The sequence below is a fragment of the Lagenorhynchus albirostris genome, chromosome 2, assembly GCF_949774975.1.
Source record: "Lagenorhynchus albirostris chromosome 2, mLagAlb1.1, whole genome shotgun sequence".
NCBI classification, from domain to species: Eukaryota; Metazoa; Chordata; class Mammalia; order Artiodactyla; family Delphinidae; genus Lagenorhynchus; species Lagenorhynchus albirostris.
Window position 1 is genome coordinate 78153560 of NC_083096.1, and position 5435 is coordinate 78158994.

A 5435-nucleotide genomic window follows, 5' to 3' on the forward strand; every position below is an offset into this window, starting at 1 on the left:
GCGGCTCCGCCCTCGCCCCGCCCCCAGCTCCGCCCGCCCGCCCGCCACGCGCCCAGCCCGCGTCCCGAGCCGGCCCCCGGGTCCCGGAGGCCCACCCCGAACCCCTTGCCCGCCAGGGCCACCCACCCCGGGCTTTGGGCCTTGGCCACCCCAGCCCGGCACCCGCCAACGGCTCGAGGGGGCGAAGCCGAGGGGGTCCCAGCCCGGTTCGGAGGGAGCCATCGCTCCCGGGCTGTCCCAAGGCCCGGCTGGGGCTCGGGACTCCCGGACCCCGGCCTCCAGACCGGCTCCGAGTGGGCGGTGCGAGCGCTGCGCCTGCCCAGGCCAGGCGGCCGCGAGTGGCGCCAAGGGGCTGGGTGGTGCCTGTACCCGAGCGGCGTGGACAAGCCCCGGGCCCCAGATCTGGGCGTTGCTGGGCCGAGATGGTCCCACCCGACCCCAGATCCGCGTTGGTCAAGGCCCTCTCCTCCACGCAGCCTCCCGTGCAAGCCCAGTCACCCCTGCCTCTCCCGAGGTGGGCTGTGAACCATGTGGTTCTGACTGCACAAGGGACCTCTGTGAGCCTCGGTTTCTTCATCCATAAAATTTTACACACGGGGCATAGCGGAAGGAATGCGCTGATTTAGGAATCAGACGAGCTGGGTTTGAATCTCAGCTCGAGTACTTATCAGCTCTGTGGTCTTGGATGAATACTACAACTTTTCTGTGCTGCACTTTCCTCATCTGTAAAATGGAGCTAATCTGATATATACGAATAAGCTTGGAGATATGTCTGTCTATTCATTTATATCTGGAAGAATATACCCCAAACTCGGAATTGGGGGCAACACCTGGGCAGGGGCTGTGGGGTTGGGAGAGGAAAAAAATACAGCTTTCACTTTTTACTCTACATGCTTATATGTTGTTGAATTTTTAACCACAAGCGTTATCTATGTTTTTAGTTATGTTAAAGAAATAAATAATATACATGAAAGTGTATGACAAAGTAGATAATAAATGGTCACTACTATTTTTAAAGTTTTATTTGCCATTTATTCATGAACCACGGTCCTGTATTGCTGGGTCTACTCAGTATTTGAAAGGTTTTGGCTTTTTTTCAGTAACTTGTCAATATTTTATTTTATTTTTTTTTATTTTAACTTTTTGGCGGCACCGCCCGGCATGCAGGATCTTAGTTCCCCAACCAGGGATCCAAGCCACGCTCCGTGCCGTGGAAGTGCAGAGTCTTAACCACTGGACCACCAGGGAAGTCCCTTGTCAATATATTTTTTTAATATAAATTTATTTAATATTTGGCTGTGTTGTGTCTTCGTTGCTGCGCGCAGGCTTTCTCTAGTTGCTGCAGGCGGGGGCTGCCCTTCGTTGTGGTGCGCGGGCTTCTCATCGCGGTGGCTTCTCATCGCGGTGGCTTCTCATCGCGGTGGCTTCTCATCGCGGTGGCTTCTCATCGCGGTGGCTTCTCTTGCTGCGGAGCACGGGCTCGAGGCTCCCGGGCTTAGTTGCTCCGCGGTATATGGGATCTTCCCGGACCAGGGCTTGAACCCGTGTCCCCTGCGTTAGCAGGCGGATTCTTAACCATTGCGCCACCAGGGAAGCCCTAAAATGCTTTGACGTGTAACAGGTATGCCCTTATTTGAAGTTTAACATCCATATTTTGTTTTCTCAGTAAATCCCTAAGTTTTTTCAACACAAGGAAAGAACTTTAGGCTACTTTGTGTCATCTGTATTTTTTCATATTTTTTATGGTTTTTTTTTAGAGTTAAAAGAAATATTTGAATTGGAATGATATACAACAGACAAATGAGTCCCAGGTGCCCAGGCCTGCTTTCCAACTTTTTTACCCAAGCTCAGGCCCACAGGATGGTGGGTAAGCTGGCTGGGAACCCCTAAGACCCCTGTTACTTTGTGCGGGTGCAGGACAATGTTGCTAGAGCTTTGTTATTAAGTTTTTATTTTTTAAGAGACATTATAAAGCATCCTAGTTTTAAAATATTGACAAGTCACTAAAAAAACAACTTTAAGACATCAAGTACAACCTCCAAAACATGACTGTTGCTCAGACTTGTCTGCAGGCCTTAAGTCTGTGCCTCTTCTGAAAACGTCCTCAGTCTTGGTCTCATACTCCTAAAGAGCTTGGGAAGATAATGGGTTAAGGCCCCCTCCCGGTAGGGGTGGTTTATCTTGGGACTGTTGGTGACATGCAGTCCTAACCCAGAGGCATATTTATAGTTCTGGATTTGGAGTGGGAAGCCCCTTTGCTCAGACCTCAGAGTACAATGCTGACGATGAGATGCCCAGTCCACAGGGACAGAGGAAGATATTTTAGGTCAGGGGCCTTTCAGTGCCCCCAAGTCACACCCCAGCAGCATTCACTTATCTACCAGGAGGCAAGCTGCAGGACCAGAAGGTGTGACCGAAGACAGCAGAGTGGGAAGGAAGCCTGGCCCGAGGGAAATGTCCGCCTTTGACATTTGTCATGCTGTGAACTGAGGGTCAGATATAGTCCTTTCCATTAAGAAGTGGCTGTGAGCCAAAGAGCTCACGAGATTTATTACAGCTATTACCTCCCATGACTTGGTGGTCTGAAAAGATTGTATAAGGAAAGGAATTTCCTATGCCTCGGCAGTGTGCAAAAGGCCAGATGAAATTTGTGGACACTGTCTCAAGGATAAAAAGAAATTTCTTAAAAGATTATGCAGTAAGTAGATGTTCACCCAAAAGTACCTGTAGGGCTAGGACAAATGAAGGACAAAAAGGGAACAGGCTAAGTATTCGTCTGACATAGTGATTTAATAATAATAATAATATAGCCAACATGTATATAGCACTTACTCTGTGTGCAGACCTCATTGTAACGGATTTGGAAACAGACACAGGGAATTCCAGGGGTCTGGGTTTGATCCCTGGTCAGGAAACTAAGATCCAGCAAGCCTCACGGGGTGGCCAAAAAAAAAAGAAAGACACAAAGAAAAATTCGGTAATTTGCCCCAAACCTCACAGTGAGAAGCTATTACCTGTGTATGTTGGGTGCAAATGAAATGTTTGAGAAATTTAGCTAAGTTCACTTAATAATTCTTTTTTCTGGTAGTAGAATAAGGAAGTTTTATTTGTGTTGAACCGAATAACATTTTAAACTCATGTTTCCTGTGAGACGTTGTCCCTACTCCAACATAATGCTGATGCTGATACCAGTGTGCACAGGTGGGGCCCGGAAACTAGTGTGAAACTGTGTGTCTTTTGGTTTGTGGCCATAGCACCCATTTTCAGAAAGCCCAGTGTTTGCCTTCCTGCCTATGGGAATCGTGGTTTGCTCAGCTCCTTTGTTCCAGAAGAGCCACTCTATTCCCAGTTGCTACGCACCAGCCTGGTCTCCAGCCGTTGATTCTCAGTGTCCTGTCACGTTGTTCCGCACTTTCTGTCACTGATGCCATTCTGCTGACCATTGGCCTAGTTAGCTTACTCCCCACAACAGTTATGAGAACAGCCTCTGTGACCTGTTCTCTGCAAGGAACCTGGAGGGTGGGGGCCACCCGGCCATGTTTACCTTTGTGTCCTCCACCTCGCCTGGCATTTAATAAATGCTTGTGGGATAAGCCATGAACTAGAAATGGTGATCCCTACCTCAGCTATGGTCACATTCCAGCACTTTCTGGTTGTTGTGTCAACCCATTTTGGCTGAGCTGGTTCTAGGATGATGAAATCATGAAGAAACAGGAAGTGGCCCGTTTGGTAAGATGAGGTGCAAGATGAGGATGGGATTTTTCTGGTCTCCCAGTCACTGCTCTGGAGACATTAAATTTGGTCAGAAACTTTTTTTTTTTTGGCTGCCTTGGGTCTTCGTTGCTGCCCATAGGCTTTCTCTAGTTGCAGTGAGTGGTGCATGGGCTTCTCATTGCAGTGGCTTCTCTTGTTGCGGAGCACAGGCTCTAGGCGCACGGGCTTCAGTAGTTGTGGCTCGCAGGCTCTAGAGCACAGACTCAGTAGTTGTGGCACAGGGGTTTAGTTGCTCTGCGGCATGTGGGATCTTCCCGGACCAGGGCTCGAACCCGTGTCCCCTGCATTGGCAGGCGGATTCTTAACCACTGCGCCACCAGGGAAGTCCCAGGATTCTTTTAAATTTGATTACCATATTTCAATCTTCCAGGTCCTTTCAGGCAGGTCCTGGGGTCCTTGGTGACAGACTTTGCCTCAGTACCGCCCTGAGCCATGTGTCTGTCTGTCCATCGGCATTCGAAAAACAGGAAGTGCTCAGTAAATGTTTATGGAATTGAATGAATTGATCAAACATAACCTTGGCAGCCATTAAGTTTACAAAATCGTCAGTACTTTGACAACTATGTTAAGTGGTTTGAACTCATGTGCACATCTTCTTACATATGTGCTTGGGAAACATGGCCATAAGCTAGAGCTTCTGGATTAGGCCTCCAGAATGTTTGAGAATATTCATTGTTTGCTAAATTGGGAAGATTTTCAGATGATATTCTTCCTCTGTTATAGTCTCAATATAACCGATGTACAGATTTAATAAAATGGTACCCATCACCAGGCATGGGGAACAATTAGCCAGGACCCATTCCTCTGACACAAGCCTCCACTTAGTCCTGTCCTTAGGCTCTTGGAGAACATTCTCAAGTAGCCACACTCCCCTTGGCTACTAGGGCCTGGGGAGCCCAGAGCGGTCGACCGTCCCATGCTGCCACTGCTGCTACTGCTGCTGCTGCAAGATCCAGCCCTGGGTCCTAAAGAGATTAAGTGCTGATCCAGATTCCATCCCAACTTTGCCATTCAGGGGCTGTGTGACCTTGGGCATGCTAAGCTTCAGGCTTCTCATCTCTAAAATTGGAGTAACAACAGTTCTCAGTTTATCTACTTCATGGATTATTGCAATAGCCAAAATAAAAATAAGAGCAGGTGTGTGAAGCTGTAGAGTCATAGAGAAAAGTCAGTCAGCGTTATGATTAATGATGCATTTAAAATTTTATTTTAGTTGACGTGCCGCGTAGATCAAAACTCTGCACTGTGTAAAGACTTAGACCTGCCCCATCGCGATGCCCACGTTCTGTGCTGAGAATCCTCTCTCAGAGCCCAGCAAGATTCAACAAGGATTTGCCAGTGACAGAGCACATATTAAATGTGTTCTCACAGCAGGTTGACAACGGTGGCCCAGCCTCTGTGCCAGGGGTTGGGGAAAAAAGTTATGTTGCTGTCTGGGTAGAAGCGATCTTCCTTACTAAGAAATCTGGCAGCAGATTGGCCACCAGGACTGAGTTCTGTGATGTCTTCCCAGCTTGGCAGGCTCCTTGTGCCTTGGGGTTCGTGGGCCAGAAGGTGAGGTGCTCTGGGCTGGCACAGGTTCAGCAGCTGCTGAGGGCAAAGATGCACTGGGAAGACATTGTCCCAGAGTCACAGAAAAAAGGGCAGGCCCTGCTTGGTGG